At 41.3% G+C, this 19,481-nt stretch overlaps 1 protein-coding gene and 1 pseudogene across 2 annotated transcripts in view; both read right to left on the bottom strand.

Moving 5' to 3' along the window:
* The window catches only part of mtnr1aa (melatonin receptor 1A a), a 58,514-nt gene that overhangs the window by 9,265 nt on the left and 29,768 nt on the right, over window positions 1–19,481 (bottom strand).
* Window positions 14,838–16,525, bottom strand: LOC149980131 (uncharacterized; annotated as a pseudogene).

Genomic DNA, 19,481 nt, shown 5'->3' on the forward strand with positions numbered 1-19,481 from the left:
AACGGAATACAGAAGATGACCACAAAAGACTAACTAGACAAAACAAAACCTACAGTTGGAAGCAGTATAAGTGAAAGCTGATTCTGCAGTAAGCTGCCCCTCGTGAACTGTCATTGTCACTAGTTAATAAATCACAGGAGTCAAAGCTATCATACGAGGCGGACCAGTGCCAGAGAAGAGAAGAAAGAACCCAAATGCAGACCGAAGAGATTCACATTACCACAGGTATTTCAAGGCACTTACCTAACTCTTGACATTTCAGAAAGTGCTTTTAACTTGTTCCATCTTCTGGGACTCTGTCTCTTTTTCTCTCAGTGCAGGTTTTGGCCTTGCAGACAGACTGTCAGGTCAGGGTGCTTCTCTGTGTCTGTATTCAGACAGAACTCTTCAGACAAGGGTGAGATTTTAGTTCTGTGCACATTGACATTTTTCTAACTGCGACAAACTACTTGCGTGGGCTCTTCTTGCGTGACCTCAGGAAAGGACTTTCACTGTTATATTCATGGAAACGGAAAACAATTGTCAAGTTCTTCCAATTCCCTATTTATTTATCTTAGTGTTCGGCACAATAAGACGAATCCTAGGGTGTGATAGCGCTGTGGTTTAACAGTACTCAGATAGACATGAATCGTACATCCCACCTACTCACGGAACATGCCACAAAACAAATCCACCAAAGTTGCTCATCCTCCCTAGTTTACGGTCTCAATCTCAATTTGCCGGGCTGCTAGTCAATTTTTACGGACCGCTATACCATTGCGTGTCGCAGCTTTGAGGACCCTGCGCTGTGCATGTACCTGTCCGGTGCACTCACAGTCTCTCCTCGGGAAGCTGAGGAAGCCGCGATGACAAAACACCATGGGTGTTGTCACAATGGGATGTCAACACGGCCCACACAGCTAGTGGCATGAAGAGAGATGACAGGACCAGCCACGGTGGTCGTGGAGCCAGACAGAACCCCCCCAAGGCGGAGTTGTTCGCTGTCATGTTGTCAATCCGATTACGCCATCCTTCATTTGTGAAGTTTCGCCGTCTCCAATGTTAGTTGCAACTTCTCCTCCAAAAAACATTGACGGAAAACATCAAACCTGTGAACGAGGCGCTAGTTAAGGTATCGTATCGTATTTGTTCATGCCTCAACTGAGTGACAAAAGCTGTTTGCATCACCGTTCTAGATGTGGCACAAACCTGCAGGTTTAAAAAAAACAAAACAGATAACATCTTCAATGTGTCATTATGACCGAGAAACTACGATTCGGTCCAACACGAGGATCTGAAAAGCTGTGTTTTAGGCTAGCTAGCTGTTAGCATGTAGAGTCACTGCTACACAATAACACATTAGCTGCGTAATTTTCCCAAACACTCCTCTTGCTTCTAGTTCTGAGCAATTAGTGCTTTTCGAGGTCGGGTTAAGTCTCTGTTCGATTATTCAAAAAAACAATCGCGGTTTTCAGTTTCGATTATTTGGGTTGAATACTGTAACAACACAGAATAAAATAACGAATTAAAGTCCCATGATGGTAGTGACTGTTCGTGACTGCTGATCACTTCTTAACCATCATTTAATTCACATTACTTTACTTTAAAAAAATATTTCAGTTGTTGTGTATCATACATGTGTTTCATTTGACTTATTTTTTTCATTCCAAGTCAACAAATTTCTATAGAGCGACTGCATACAGTATGTTGTCTGACAAAATTACTATTTTGCAGTTCTTCAAAGTAAATAAGACATACTTTTATGACTGGATCATTTATTTTCAGGTATTGGTACCTGGCGAAGCAACAGCTGCTCTCTATATCCCCTCAGACCGGACAAGTAGATGTGCAATGGATTATGATCATTGTAGTTAATTACCACATTTTATGTGCTAAACGATGTAGAATATTTGCCTGTTGGAAACTACAACTCCCTACTACATCACACAGTTCAGGCTGGTCTGATTTATCTCTAGAAAAACTGTGCACATTAATAAGCTTACAGAAAAGAAAACAAATGGAATTCAAATCATTGAACCGATGTCGGTTCAAGGAATATCCTTGTCTTATCGCACACTAGTGACTCCTGTGGCGGGCCAGGCTCAGTGCACGCTAACCAGTTCGCTAGGTGTACGGTGTTTCCTCCGACACATTGGTGCGGCTGGCTTCCGGGTTGGATGCGTGCTGTGTTAAGAAGCAGTGCGGCTTGGTTGGGTTGTGTTTCGGAGGATGCATGACTCCTGACCTTTGTCTCTCCCGAGCCCGTACGGGAGTTGTAGCGACAAGACAAGAGAGTAACTATTAACAATTGGATACCATGAAAGTGGGTAAAAAAATAAAATAAACAAATTTTGTTTAATCGCTCAGCACTACTTTCTTCACATGGGGCCCTGGCCTGTTGTGTACGGACTACTGTACTTAAGGCCCTGAGGGGGGTGTGGGTTGGGTAAACCATGTGGGTTACGGCTTGTTGTAGCCCCGGGCACCACTGCACCTTACTTCAGCTGCTCACCAGAATCCACCATCAGATATTGTAGAAAGAGAAAAATGTATTCACAGAACCACTTGGACAGACAAAAAGCCCCCAATGCACGACAGCTGCTGTCCCTGATCCACTTCCTGGGCACTTTGAATGCAAAACTAGGACCCTACACTGGCACTGTGTTGCACTGTTCTGGACTGTGCGCTAGAGAAAAGGATGTCAAAGCGCCAGGCTGTCCATTTCCGGATCCATACTGAGCGGGTTTGCAAATAAATCCATTTGGTCCTAAGTTCCAATCCCATCAAACCTTTTTCTGTGCCGGTAATTATCTAAGGTTCAAAGTGAATTCAGTGTCCCACCAGAGGTCCACTGTAATGATGGCCACCACTTCAGGAGTATCAAAGGGTTGTTGGAGCCTGCCGGGGTGCTTTGGGCAAGCCCCAGGTGCCAACTCCATTATTTTCGAAAGGGGCCTTTTGATTTTGAGCTTTGGGGCATAAGGATACAAGCCAGGGATGGCCTAGCAGCAGGATTCCAAGTGTTGTCCATAGCAAACACACAGTGCCACAAATTTGGGGAGGGCATGTGTGGGGATTATCATCTTCCCTCCACCTCCAATTAGACCCCCAGGTGATTTTGTTTTGGAGAGACAAGCCTGTGCACCACACAGTAGGGAACTGATGAGGTGACCCAGATAGGGGGGAAACAGACTGAAAGTTCTGCCAGGACACAAGGATTACAGGACACGGTCGAAGTGTCTGCATGTACGCTCTCTGTGTCCTATACGAGCGTGAGAGAGGTCTTAGTTGGAAGTGATTCCAGGGCTATTCTCAATGATTTTCCTCAAGGAATACTAAGTGGCTAACAGGCTAACAAACCATATAGTGCAGTCGAATTCCATTAGGTGTTGGAATGCGAACGCTAATTAAGAAAACTGGAGAGAAAACTCATAGCGTCATGATATACAGAGAGGAGGTTTCCCCCTCCTTTTTTCTACCTTCTCATATAAACTGGTTGAATAAACGTTGTTTTCACGTCATTTCAACCGATGAAGTTGAATCAACGTGGAAAAATGATTGGATTTTCTCAAAAGTCATCAATGTAAGAGAATTTTCTATTTTTTTCATCCAACTTTTAACCTAAATCCAATGCAACGGTGAAATGTTTTGCTGATTTCACTTTGAATTCACATTAGTTGACAACTCAACCAAATGTAAATCAAAACTAGATGTTGAACTGACGTCTGTGCCCAGTGGGTATCCTGCATATAGGAAACCAATTATGAAGGGTTTGGGCTCCATTTTGCAGTTATCAGCAGGGGTTGTAACCGGATCAGGAAACAGAACCGAAAACCTGAAAATGTAATTTTTCGAGGAACAGAATCAGAACCAGGAACGAAAGTGATCTATAATGTTCCGGAACAGTTCAGTTATTTTAAAAGCATGGGAGCCAGTTAATAATGTTATTTTATGTTCTGGGCATTTTTTTCCAGTCTCACAAAAAACGGACACTCTTGTCACTCAGAAATGTATTCCAGTGTCTGCCTGCCAGCTGAAAATCTATTCCAGTGTGTCTGCGTGCGTGTGTAGGCTACCTACTCCTGACCCTCCAAAGCACAGGCTACTGTAGCCTACTGATGTTAAAAGCATGATTCAGAAATGAAGGAGACATTTTTTTATTTGAGAAGAATGGATTCACTTTTTCAATGCTAGTTAAGGTTACTACAGTTATCAAGTTTCACTTTGGATGTATTAGCTACAAAAGGGTAAGAAGTGTTTTTATTTGAATTCAGGTGCCACTCTGCATTTCACAAGCTTGTTAGCTAGCTAGCTAGCTCTGGTCCAATGTTAAAATGGAGATAGCCTCCATGGCGCAGCCGTGCTGTCACAGACGCTATAATGGCTCAGATACAAAAATGAGTCCTCTATCTATCTCTATGGGCCATCTCCATTTTGAAGTAGTAAATCTTCTTCTACCTCTTCTATTAGTTGGTAAACAAACTAAAAGGGTGAATACCGCCACCTGGAGTGTGTTGTTTGAACAGGTATAAAGGCAAGGTTGGCGATTTACTGCCACCTGAAGTTATGGAATGTTGTTTCATGAGTCTAATTAATTGGCTGATCCCTCCTGATGATCGCGATAGAATTATGTGATCCTTCCTTAAACCATGAGGAGTCCCACCCAGTTGACTACTTTAAAATGGTGAAAGTCCTCATTGGCAATGTCCATGCAAACATTTGTTATTTCCAAGTAGCGATCTCTATTTATCTCTATGGATTGAATGCATTATGCCTTGTAGCTTTTGAAGTCCTCATAAAGACACCATTTAATGATGAGCTACTCGCGGTCTTTAAAATGATAAACAGGTCGACCCATTAAAAATGCTACCGATAGGTAGACAAAGACTTTTTGGTAGCATGGCACTATGCTGTCTGTTTGACAAATGGCGGGAGATTGGGGGAAGGGTGTGGGTGTTTTTTTCTTGATTAAGTTATTAATTACAACGTTATATACAGTACGATTAACGCAAAAAAAATGTAAAGGATGATTATCTTTGGAAAGGAAGACTGGGTGCATTACAGTAGGGTGAGTGTTCGCTTGTTTGTATGGTACTGAATATCCCCATAATTACAATAGAATATTAAGATGGACTAGATAGTGTGTCATTTTCCAAAGAATGATGGGTTAAACGTTTAAATGTTGTACCCTTTAAATCTGAACTAAATGAATATGAGCTTGGTACATTGGCCAAACTCATTAGTATGGAAACCATGAAGCCTTCTATAAGAAAATATATTTACCGGGCTGCAATATCTCACATTATTCCCACACCTACTCACACCTCTTAATTGTATTCCTCCCAAATGGAAACACCTCGACATACTGTGAGTTTGAAATGACCATGTTTAGTTTGTGGCCTACAGTAGCTGAATACTACACACCTACACAGTACCAATACACATCTGGTAAAACATACATAATTAATATTCCTTTAAGGAATAAATATGTTGTTTATCGGTGTAGGTTGAATTTGCCCCTGGATGCTGATCTTTTTTGCCTCATTAAACCTCACTATTGGTTAAGGTTAGGATTGGGGGAGGGGAAGCTGATCCCAGATCTGTACCTAGGGTAAACTACACCCCGGAGTGTGTGGTTTATCCATTGCTACCGTAAGTGACAGTTCAGTGTTTTGATGAAAATATGTTGGACAACCGGTGCCTAGCCAATGGTTTAACATCTGCCTGCTGAGCCTCTAAATTCCGATTGGCTGGCGTGACGGTTGTTAGTCTTATCACCCATTTATTAAGCAGATGACCTAGCCCCGGCTGACTTAAAAGACCTCAAATTTAATCTCCTTAAACTTTGAATGGGAATGCGTTGCATAATATGTCAATCTCATATCTTCCCATTTTCCAGTGACATTCTATGACTTTGCTGTCGTGTGTCTTTTCTAATGAAACCAACCCCCCTTGATGAGAAGATAAACCATGTTGTTTATCCCTCCCACGTGAATAATGTGGCCCTATAGGATGACAAGCAGCCAAGCCTTCTGGGTCATGTTCAGTAGGTAAAACAACATTTTGAAATGTTTCGAAATGGGGATGTACTACCTGAACCTGTCCAATCGGAAAAACAGATTTGTTTTGTTTTCCATTTCAAAACGTTTTGGTACGGTGTACCCAACTGAACACCACCTTGGTTAGTAAGGGACCTGTCAATGCATAAGCTGTCACCCAGCCCACCAATTTTCTGTTTATGCAACGTGTTCACCATCAAAGTTGTGCCAATACCTTATCCGGAATTCTGAGCATTTCGTCACATTTATTAATCCCTATATTAAAAAACCCACTATCTTCAATTCATCATTAAAATGAATCCTATTTTCCACGACAGTGAGTAGATCCCATCCGTTCGCCTGCCTCCCACCACTCTCTCCCTCCATCCCAGACAGCTCAGACACTCCTGTAATTACTTTTCTGACAGCTCGGCAAGTGACCCCAAAAATACACAAAATAAATAAGCCACACATTGGGGTTGACAGAACACACACACACTAACTCTCTCTTTCTCTTTATGTGCATCACTCTCTCTCTCTCTCTCTCTCTCTCTTTCTCTCACACCCACACATAAACACACACCAAAACAGATTAAATCATAGCAACACACACAGATAGTAACACAATTGCACTTACACACTCTAGGGTTGTGCATCTCTCCTCTCATGAATGATTCAATACGGACCTAGATGCATGGGATCCGATATGATACAGGAACAATGTTTTAGTTTGAAATGATTCGGTGCGATTCAGTTTGATTAGGATAACGAATCAATGCGATTCGGTTCGATATGATACGATGATTTTTTTGTTGTTGCATGAACACATTAATATTCCATTTTAAATGAATATCTGCTGCTGATGTGAGCTCAGGAGTTGGGCTTGTGTGTGTGCGTGCGTGCGTGCATACTTGCATGCGTGCGTGCGTTCCAAAGTCAATGGTGTGTGGGCGCCTGAGCTGAGCCATTGGACAGATTGAGCATGTACCTCCCCACTGTCAAATTAGAGGTGGGGGAAATGTAGGTATTTATTCCCACCACTTGTTTTCTGAAATCACCATCACCCACTGATTAACTTCGCATTTTTGCAGATTAAAAATGTTTTGAGCTAGTACTATGTCAATATCTTTATTTAGAAATGAGCATGGTATTTTGAGAATTAATATAATGCAGCTTTGGATACCAAAAAGCCCAAAAGGCCGGCAGACAGCGATTTTGATTTGTGTCATTTTACCATCCAAATGCATTATATGCAGCCGACAATACATTGGTATCCCTCGCGGATCGGTTCATACCTAAAACATTCTCCATTCAGGCTGCACAGGCTTCGATTTCCTCCTTAACTTTATATGATGGAGATATGGAGGGGAAAAAAACAGGGGAATATGCGTACTTTCCTTACACAACATCCAGGATTAGCATTTAGACACTTCTAGCATGATGGTGGAAAATGGTGTTTCATAATAAAAGTACATATTTCCCCAGTTTTTTCCCCCCCCACCTTCTCGCCATTAAATAAGGTTAAGGAGGAAATCAAAGCCTACGCAGTCTGATGGAGAATGTTTTAGGTACGAACCGGTCCACTAGGGATACCAATGTATTGCCGGCTGCATACAATGCATTTAGATAGTAAAATGACACGACTCAATATCGGCATCTGTCGGCATTTGGGCTAGGATAGGTCTACCGCTCGTTGGCGTGAGCATCAGTGTCTGCTGCACTGTTGTTATCCGACAGGCATACACAGTTACATGTATAAAAGTTGTTGTGGTAATTTCCTGTATTACTAAGTGAAAGGAGAGTTTACAAACCACACACAAGTCAGAGTTATACTTTAAACTTCATCTTTTAATAATATGAGCTTCTGTGATAACACGCGTCTTGGTGAGAGGTGTAGGAGTCAGGCGCAGGAGAGCAGGGATGTCTGAGAAGCGTGTTTAATAATATAGTCCACCAATGCAAACGGCACAGAACAAAATCCCCAAACTACGCTCTCGAATAATCGTGCAAACACACGGAGGAACAAACACAGTTCCGACACTTTACATACACATGCGTAATAGCGAAAAAACAACAAATATCAAATACCATCGAACGCAATACACACAAGTATAATCCTGCACGAATTACGGCAGGTAACAGGTGCCCTATATACCGACAGAAATCAAAGCAATTGAAAACCAGGTGTGAAAAGGAACAGACAAAACAACCAGAAAAAGAAAAAGGGATCGGTAGTGGCTAGTAGACCGGCGACGCCGAGCGCCGCCCGAACAGGGAGAGGAGTTACCTTCGGTAGAAGTCGTGACAGCTTTATCATAGCCCTTTGACTCTCGGATCAATTCAGTGTCTATAAATGAATTCTGAGAGTGTCAACATAATGGCAACTGAGATCTTTTATAGCAAAGATCCACCTCTCTCAACTCACAATGACGAACCACAGGTCTTAGGAAAACTGCACAAAGGAAGACTTTTACTTGAGAGAGGAGTATCCCATAGCCAGACAGCATTAGCTACAAATTATCGTTCAGTTTGCTCTCTAAGACAAGGTTCTACTTCTCGTTTTTGATATTACCAAAACAGTACCTCATCTAATGGCATATATCAATTGTCAAATCTAGATACTCCCATCTCAAATACAACCCTCCTGGACAAGCTCACAGAGAGTAGTGAGGTCATATACTAAATCAAGACAAGTTTCGACATCAGAGGGGACATACAATGGTTCCAGACACTGCCATACTCCTCCCCCAATGGGAAAAGGAGGGAGTGACTGGTGTACAGACATTGTGGAGCCCTTCACATGGTTTAACAGATACCCTCACATATGAAGACAGTCCTGACCTCTCCCCTCTCTGGGCCCCAAGTGACTTTACCCACATAAGCCTATTTATGAAAGTAGATAAAACATCTTGTTTATCAATGTTACCTAACTAATTCTGATTCTGCTACGACAAAGTTCGATGGTCTACTGACCTGAAGGAGAGGATTCATCAATTCAGACACAACTGATGAGAAGATTTTTGGAACAAAACAATAGGAGTAAAAAACATTAGTGAACTGGCGATTCTTAACGTTTCAATCGGGTTTCCTACCAATGCATGCTTAATTTGGATCGGTTCAGGCAGAATGATGCACTCTTATCTTAAACATTTGAACCAGAACCAATGTGTATCAGTGAATTGTTACATCTCTCTCTCTCTCTCTCTCTCTCTCTCTCTCTCTCTCTCTCTCTCTCTCTCTCTCTCTCTCTCTCTCTCTCTCTCTCTCTCTCTCTCTCTCTCTCTCTCTCTCTCTCTCTCTCTCTCTCTCTCTCTCTCTCTCTCTCTCTCTCTCTCTCTCTCTCTCTCTCTCTCTCTCTCTCTCTCTCTCTCTCTCTCTCTCTCTCTCTCTCTCTCTCTCTCTCTCTCTCTCTCTCTCTCTCTCTCTCTCTCTCTCTCTCTCTCTCTCTCTCTCTCTCTCTCTCTCTCACACCTCATGCAGGAATGATAAGCTCTAATTACCAGAATTAATTTCCACCTCCCGTACACACATTGCTAGGGTTGTCACGATACCAGTATTGCATTACTACAGGCACCAGATTTTCCATGGTAAAAAAAAACACACGAATGATCCTATTAAAAACGACTTTATGTCAAATGGTGGGTGTTATAGCTTGCAAAATAAACAAATGTGCCTCTAGGTGATACATAATAGGACTGTTTTTCTCTAGAAATGTTTTGTTTCCTTGCCACGATACTTCCGAGATTAAGACACCCCTAATAAGACCCCCCTCCCCTCCCACCCTGCAGAGCTGCCTCTCAGGAGACAGAGAAATACTAGCTCCAAGCCTAAACGTGGGGTTATTCTATGGGATCCAGGCTCCTGGTATCAGTTCCATATCTATTTTTTAAACACATTTGCCAGATTCGGCGGCACGCCATCTGCAATTGGAAGCCCATGGCCCACAATGTACCACAAAAAGGCGGCCCATTTGACGGCACTTTCCATTTCTATATTGCATTGTGATCTCGCCTACTGTGGGTTTTGGGGGGGGGGGGGATCACACACAGATGTGTAGATATGAAACATTGAATAGTGCTAGGACACACACTGGAGAGAGAGATATACACACACACACACACACACAGGAGACAGATACACACACTCACTCACACACAGAAACTGGAGACAGAGCTATAGCTATAAATACACACAGAGATACACACACACACACTGAAATGAGAGCCACACACTGACTCACACACATACACTCACCACCCCCCCCCCACACACACACACACAGTCTACAGAGAGAAAGTGTGCCGGAGAAAAAGACTCAGTGACCCATGTAAAGGTAATGCATACGTCTTTATTTTCCATCTGCTGCAGCTGGTGTTGTTGTTTTGAGCACCCACACGGTTCACAGTCTCCTTCTACATGTATGCATCAGTACAGTATATGTCTGAGTCAGTGTAAACATATCACCTCAGTACCTTGATAATACCTTTGTTTTCTACATACAATTAAGGACTACTTTGTGTGTCATGTGCAACACAATTCTACAATTATTGTGGCATTCATACTGGTTCATCGAGAAGAGACTCTTACTTTGAAAAACATATTATTATTTTTTTTACATATTCTGGTGACAAAAAAAAGTGTCTTTGCACCATGAACATTTTTCGATTCGTTGATCTCCGATATGTCAACGACTGACTGGGTTCGAACACGAATATCTTCCACGCCACAATACTGTTTTAGCCAGGCTTACCTCAGGTACCTATAGCGCAAGTCTTCAGGCCTTAGAGAGTTCAACGTTTGAAAACACTGACAACTCTTGGGTGATGATTAGATACATACCAGCAGGCAGAAACTTAACAAACAGGATTGGGCAGAATGTTCCAGAGAAACAGCAGCTCGCTTTGCAGCCCTCTGATTTTCCTTCCCTACCTGGTCCACCCTAGCTGCTCCGACTTGAGTCCACATAAACAACTACAGGCTATGCACATCTACACAAACACATATGAGCATGAGCGTACACACACACGCTCTCTCTCACACATAGGGTTGCAAAGGGTCGGAAACTTCAAGACTTCTGCCTGAAGCCCATACGCTGCAGCGTACACGTTGGACCCCAAGTATGCTGGCAAGAGCATCCTGTCGGGTGCAGAGATCAACAAGGCCTATGGTGTCATCACTACCGTGTCTCGCCACCTTGGCCTGGAAGAGGGCACGGTTCTTGGCAGTCTGGCGAAGTAGACTTCCAAGCAAAGGCTTTGGGATGGAGATGCAATATGGCACTCGTGCCAACATACAGTGGCATGTGAAAGTATTCACCCCCCTTGGCATTTTTCCTATTTTGTTGCCTTATTTAGAGGATTTGTAGCATTTGATTTACACAACATGCCTACCACTTTGAAGATGTAAAAAATGTTGTTTTCTTGTGAGACAAGCAAGAAATAATACAAAGAAACAGAAAACTTGAGCGTGCATAACGACTCACATTTTTAAGGTAATTGGTTGCATCAGATCTTGTTTAGGGGCTTCATAGCAAAAGGGGTGAACAGACATGCATATACCGGCCCCTTTTTTCTCGTGCCCAAAGTAAACTGCCTGTAACTCAGGCCCTGAAGCCAGGATATGCATATAACTGGTACCATTGGAAAGAAAACACGTTGAAGTTTGTAGAAATAATCAAATAATGTAGGAGAATATAACACGATAGATATGGTAGGAGAAAATCCAAAGAAAAACGAACCGGAATTTTCTTTTTTTAGAGACCATCCTCTTAGAAATGCAAGAGTAAGATCAAATTGAAAATTAGCTCCCGCGATGCAACTCCTATGGCTTCCACTAGGGTGTCAGCAGTCTATGTTCAAGGTTTCAGGCTTGTAACTTCAAAATCGAATAAGAAATATCAGGTTTAGCAGAAGGACACAGTCTTGGAAATTTGTGTTTGTGCGCGCCATGAAGACATTACGCACCTGCTAAAATCGGTTTCCTATTGAACATACTTCTTTCCGTTAGAAATAATATAGTTTGTCTACATTTTAGGGTATCTGAGGAGTAAATAGAAATGCATTTTTACTTGTTGAAACAGAGTTAAGGGGGTAGATTTTCAAATTACTTTCTCTACATGTTGAACGAGTGGATTATTCAAATCGATGGCGCCAACTAAACTGACTTTTAGGGATATAAAGAAGGATTTTATCCAACAAAATGACAATACATGTTATAGCTGGGACCCTTTGGATGACAAATCACAGGAACATTTTCAAAAAGTGAGTGAATATTAAATTGTTATTTGTGAATGTATGAAACCTGTGCCGGTGGAAAAATATTTTGATGTGGGGCGCCGTCCTCAAACAATCGCATGGCATGTTTTCGCTATAAAAGCTACTGTAAATCGGACAGTGCAGTTAAATTAACAATAAATTAAGCTTTCAGCCAATATAAGACACTTATATGTACATAAATGTTTAGTGGGATGGGACTCCTATCCTAAGAAGTTAAATTACAGGTTGTAATGCAACAAAATAGGACTGTATATCAGCCACCTGGTGGAAGGGACTTTGTGGATCTGAGGCTCCTTCCCCTGTTGCCTCCATCATCCTCCAAATCCCCCAAAAACATCAGCCGCCTCAGAGCGCAACTGGTCCTTGTTTGGGAACACACACACCAAAGCACACAACAGGCTGACCAATACAAGGCTTGAAAAATTGGTGGCCATCCGGGCAAATTTCTGGATTTTTGAGCCTGACAACGAGCCATCCTCAACAAGGTTGGAAAGTGACAGTGAAGATGAGGCCTTATAGAGTCTGATGTTCAAGAGGTGGACATTGAGGGGGTCCAGGTAGAAGACATGGAAGCCTGAGAGGAAGACAACCACAGCTTTTGTTTCTTGACTATCATTTTACAGATGTATGTTGAAAACGTTTTTGGGAGAGGTGATTGATCATTGGGGAGCATTCAATATTCCCTTTCTTTTGTTTTCAGTGACATCATCCCATGTGAAGAGTTAACTACTCACACACACATGCGTTCTAGCTCGCGCTCGCAAGCGCGCACAAACACACCCCTTACGAAAAAGCACTATAGCGTTTCTATAAGATTCCTATAAGAAACTGTATGTTTTTTTTATAATACCCTTATAGTATGCTATGATATATTATTTTGCTATGAAAATACTGAAAATAGAATGATTATAGGAGTCTCTATAGTATGTATTTTTTTTAAACTACAATAACCTCAAAATATCCAATATGTTTTGAATAGTACAAATATTATACACTCTCTCTATAATATTCTTAGGAATTCAAACATCGTTCCTGTATTATTTTCGTTAGCATTCCCCTGAAGTTATTGAAAGCATTCCTATAGGCTATTCCAGTCGGGTTTTTAGTAGTATTCTATTTGAGGTGATGAAAAAAAACATTTTCTGCAAGCAAAAAAAGAAAGCCAACCAATATTTATTTTATATGCCAACATGGTTATTATAGCCAGGTTACTTTTAAAGTAGGGTGAATTTTTGGGATGGATACTTTCAATAAATTAAATCCATCAAACACATGTTGCATCTTAGTGAAAACAGACCAGTAATATTAATGTAATAATTTATTTTTATTTTAAAAAACATCTATTCCACTGAACATGTTAACCACATGTACAATACAATTATATATAAGCGATGGCCCTTGCATCACTGATGTATGTCGCTGATAAGTTATCAATGAAACATACGATTAGAATCACACAGATTCATTGACATACAACACACATTCTGTGATCTCCAACTATTGCTCAGTCCCAGTGAAACTAAATGCATGCGTTTTAACTGGAAGCTGCACGTCCCTAACACGTCTTCACATTGGACGGACCTGAATTAAAGTACTGTATGTTGATGCTTTTCTTGGCCAGGTCACCATTGCAAATGAGAATCAGCTCTCATTATCAATCAGCACAATAACATCAACCAGCTCTCTCTAAAAAAAACCACCCATAACTAATCTCTCTCATAAGTGTTTGACAGAGGGACAAACCAGCCATCCACATAAATACATTTACACTTGATGTCTTCCAAAGAGAAAACGTTATTTTTTTGTCTCGACCTCTCAACTTTCACGTACATTTCTTTTTGATGAGATGCCTAGAATGTGGTTGATGAACAAACTGTCAGCTTCAATGACATATGTGTAAGGGTTTTCCTCCTCCTCTTGGTCTGAGGGGGGAGAAGCGAGAAGGATCGGAGGACCAATGCGCAGCGTGGTAAGTGTCCATGGTTGTTTATTTAAAAACATAAACTGAACACTCAATGACTACAGAACAACAAATGTGAAAAACCGAAACAGTTCTGTCTGGTGCAGACACACGAAGACAGAAGACAACCACCCACAAAAACCCAACACAAAACAGGCTACCTAAATATGGTTCCCAATCAGAGACAATGACTAACACCTGCCTCTGATTGAGAACCATATCAGGCCAAACATAGAAACGGGAAAACTAGACACAACATAGAATGCCCACTCAGCTCACGTCCTGACCAACACTAAAACAAAGAAAACACAAAATAACTATGGTCAGAACGTGACAATATTGTTGAACCACAACAATGGGAATAGGTTGACATAAGCAGTTTGTTTGACAAATGCAATTCAGTCTAAAGAAAAGAAAAATAACAGCAGTTGTGCACATAAAACACCTTTTTTTCTGAGATTTTGTAGTTAGTTGTGTAATAAACAATCTGTTCATAAATGAATCGGTCGTATGACTCCACAGGCTGTGACGGGACAGATCTGGTAATTAGTTATTCAACAGCAAGTTTTTCAGAAGCTGTGAGATGAAGAGGTACAGATTTTCCAAGAGCTTTGAGAGAGCCTGATATTTTTTCTCCTTTCAGTTTGCTGTCTGCAAGCTATGTACGGAATATACCGAACTCTGACTCTGGGTGAAATCCTAAAACACTAAGACGTTTGAGAACATTTCGCCAAAGAAGGAAAAGCTGGAAAATGTGTTGTGGAACACACTGCGTCCCATGGAAAAGAGATGTCAAACTTCCATTGTTACCCTCAAATGTAAACGATGGCATTGCCCATAGAGACCCCCAGATCAGTACACTATCAGTAAGGTGGATTAGCTGATGACAATTAAAAGAAACCTTTTCTTGTCCATATAATTCTTCCATTTTCTTGAGAAAGAGGACTAGATCCTTGAAGCAAAATATGCATGCAGAATGTAAGTTGAAAATAAATGTTGTAGAAATGGAGCCGGATGGAGGATGCCCGGCAGAACAGTGGTTGAATAAAACAGAAGAAAATGACGACACTCCGATGCGTTCCAAAATGTTCTTATATGCAGTGGTCGCGCTATTCTTGTGACTTCCTTTGGTGGCTTGAGATTTAGCAGTCGGGAGTCTAATTCTGTAATGTGTCGACCTATGTACCATGGATTCAAACAGTTGCACGTGTCCAACCGAAGAGACAGAAGCTGTCGAGTGACGCCGAGGAGAACAGAATGCATGTAGTTAGGCACAAAACCAAACACAATGTTGAACAATGGAAGCAAAAACAGTGTTGACAACCCCTTTACACCATTTTACAGAATGTCAGTGCGAGCAGCATGAAATGCTGCTTACCCTTAAATTGATTGTGTGATCTTTCAATTTGCAGTTGTTGACTGTAAGGACAGGATCTTACCAGGGGACAACTTTACCAGGGTGCAAGCACCAGTCACAACCATATTCCGCGATTGAATTGCTTACGGTAACGAAGGATTGGCCTGGCAATTGCATCCGAGGAACAAATCAAGGAGAAGACCTTTGTTCTCTTCAGAATCCCACTGTTCTCTCTCCAACGTAATGGGTTTTGGGCTAAATCGCAACATTCATCAGTAAAAGGTTTTAAAAGGTTATCCATTCTGGGGTTTTCTGGGCCAAACCAACGTCCTGCAATCATCATATTTTCTTCCCGATGTATGTAAGGCGGTTCATTTATGGTAAATGGAAGGGGCCAAACTGAGTAATTTGAGGAGTTAAAAACGGATACTCCATCACAGTTCCAGGTTCATATTAAATCATCTAGAAGAAAAAGAAACGCACACCTATTAAGACGAGGTGCTGGCTAGCGGAGTAGAAAACTTGAAAATAAAAGAGAGCTCTAGGTGTGCGGCTCAGATGCAAAAATGTAATTACCAACGTTTCGACAGCCAAGCGGTCTTCATCAGGGTATAATATTATCATATTAAATCATCATTAAATCATCAGCAGATAGCCTCTTCTCTTTCAGTAATGTCTGGTACATCTTTCCATCCATGACGTCCTCAATTTCATATTCTTCTTCCTTCACTGTTTTCCTCAAAATATCTATTCCATGGTTCTCCAGTGTATCTCGCAGAAGGTCCCTCAAAGGTATTGACCCAAATAAACATTTTGTTTCTCTGATGAAGGACGTTCCACATTGCTTTCCTAAGTCATTTTGGCATTCAACACAAAATAAATGAGAGACAGCTGTCAGGGCTGGGTTACCCAACATTCTTTTGAAGAGATATTTAGATGCTGGAACCAAATTGGGGACAAGCAAATTCAGCAAGGCAAGTCGGTCTATCAGTGCAGTTCCAGTCAGGTGATGATGCAGAACAAAGAGGATTTTTGCCATAAGACATTGCCCCTTTGTTACTGATGCCCCAGGGTAAATAATTTCTTTGTTCTGAAAAGAGTTAGATGCAAGGTATATTTAGACATTTGTTTAAGCCAGAAGGAAACGTACAATAAATCTGTAAAGGTAGAACAGATTGCCAAGGCCTGAGATTTGTGTGTGTTTGTGCACCTGACACTAACCATCTCAGGGGCATCATCATAGTCTAAATGATCAGATCCAGGTTGGTTGGGGTGTGTCAGGGAGCCCTAAATTAGGAATACATGGAGAAAACCAACACAGAACATTATCTAACTGAAATATTTGCTAGAATACATAACACTGACTTCACAAGGGTGAGGCTAAGAAACTGAATGTATGTGTGTGTACCACATTTATGTGTCCATGTGAGTACCTGATGTCCCCACATGTATACAAAAACCGGACACATCTGGACATCGTGGAGACATTTGGCAAGTCCCCATGAGGGGAATTGCAATTTTTGGAACGTACAATTGTGCATAGTGTTAGAATTGGGGTTACTATTAGGCTTAGGCATTGCGGGTTAAGTTTGGGGTTAGGCATTAGGGCCAGGTGAATTTTAGCCTTAACCTTAACGTCAATAACCTTAACCCTCATCTTAACCCTAACCTTAAGGTTACGTTTAGGGCTAGGGAACATGCATTTTTGGGTAAAGTTTAGGTCTCAAGTCCCCACAACGATAGAAAAACAAATATGTGTGTGTGTGCATGTGTGTGTGTTTGTGCACCTGACACTTACCATCTCAGGGGCATCATCATAGTCTAAATGATCAGAGCCAGGTTGATTGGGGTGTTTCAGGGGGCCCTAAAAAATGAACAGAGAAAACCAACACAGAACAATATCTAATGAAAATATTAGCTAGAATACATGACTGACTTCACAAGGGTGAGGCTAAAAACCTGAATGTCTGGGTGGGTGTGTGTGTGTGTGTGTGCGTGTGTGTGTGTGTGTGTGTGTGTGTGTGTGTGTGTGTGGATGGGTGTCTGTGTGTACCTGACACACGACTAAATCCTCATTAAGCTCTAAATCAGAGCGATGTTGATTGAGGTTTGTAAGTAGCTAGCTAGAAACTAGATACTGAATACAAACACTGACAATGTACCATCTAGGTAGCAAGTTAACTAGCTACTGTATCTAGCTAGCAGATATACAGCTAGTGAATACATGCCAGTAACAGCATAGCATAAGCAATTGAACACCCCAAGCAGTATTATGGTTGTAGCTACATACAAAAATAAATCTAGTTTTCTAGAGCTCACACCTAGATAAGGCAATTTAACAACAACAATACCTTAATATTTCTGCTTGATCTGGTCTGTCGAGGAAAAGGGAAGTTTCCATCACGCATCCATTTTTTATATGGTCCTCACTTGGACTGGAGCCATTTCTTACAAGGGTAAGCAAATTAGCTAATTGATGAAAACTGTTTGCATCATGTCAACTGCTAATGAAACTGATGGCGTAGTTAGCAATAAAAAAACATTTGCGGTAAAGCATAAAAGGTGCCAAGCTCTACGTAACTAAATCGTGCGCATGGGCGAAGGTTAGAAAACTAGGCACGAGCAAAGAAAATAACGGTTTACTCTCAGTTTGCACTTTGCAGCACAAGCAAAATATCACCAACCATGTATGCACTTGTGGATCTTTTTGAAGAAGGGACATCAGAAATTGTTCCAGTGAGACATGCGACAATTTGAAAAAATGTATTGTTAATTGGCAGCACACAGGGAAGAGATATGCCGCCTATGTCATGGCTCTGGATGGTAAGCTATCTAGCTAGCTATTCAGCTAATGACACAGTATAACGTAGCTAGCTAACAATATATGTTTAATGTCATCAATCGTTAAACTTAGTTATACAAAAGTAATACAGCCAAGACATTGGCTATAACACTAACAACTGATGTAGCTAACGTTAGCTAGCTAAGGAGCTAGTTATATCACTTAAGTTCACTAGTATGTGTAGGAAGCATGCTAACCACTGGCTAGTTAGCTGTTCGGCAGGCCGATCCAACAGCTAACTAGCTTCTGGTTAGCACGAATGCTAGCTAACACATACTAACTGGGCTGATTGCCTGTCCATTGTTGTAAATAAAAATGTGTTCTTAACTGACTTGCCTGGTAAAAGAAAGGTAAAATAAAATATATAGCTAGCTAGTAAGCTAAGTTGCAAACACAGCTTATGATATTATGGGTTGAGGGGGGGTATGCATCATGGTGAGTGATGTGAGTCGCTCCTAGCTATTGCCTAGCTAATAATGTTCATTTTTACTTTCTAGAAGATCGCAAGAGACTCGCAGAAATGTCCAAAAAAGGACCAGGTCAGAATGTGCAAGAGAAGAAAGGGAGAGGAATGAGGGTGGAAAAGAGAGAACCGGCATTATGTGGAAGAAGCGGAAAATACTACACGAAAGGTATGCTTAGTTGTGAAATTGACGAGCTATATCTTTGTGCAAAACCTGTAATTTCCTGACTGTAGCTATGTTACTCTAGCAGAGTGTTTCACAGAAAAAGAAGAGGGCCGAGTCTGAAAAAGCATCAGGCGGAACTAACGACCAGTGTATCACGTCAAGTAAGTTTCACTTTGTAGCATTAGTTGTGCAATTTAAGTTGATGCATTAAAGGTGAATGTAACCCTGTCTCACCTACTTAATGTACTAATCACTAATATTAGCAGAACACTTTGTGCATAAAAATCGGATTTCTCCTCAACACAACCAAATACATAAAAAAATAGTTATGTGGTTAATAATTATGTCTGAAACCTCCAATCATTGAGACTAAAAAACATCACAAATATTGTCAATTGGTG

Source organism: Oncorhynchus mykiss, chromosome 10 (genome assembly GCF_057628025.1).
Source record: "Oncorhynchus mykiss isolate SJ-2025 chromosome 10, ASM5762802v1, whole genome shotgun sequence".
Lineage (NCBI taxonomy): Eukaryota > Metazoa > Chordata > Actinopteri > Salmoniformes > Salmonidae > Oncorhynchus > Oncorhynchus mykiss.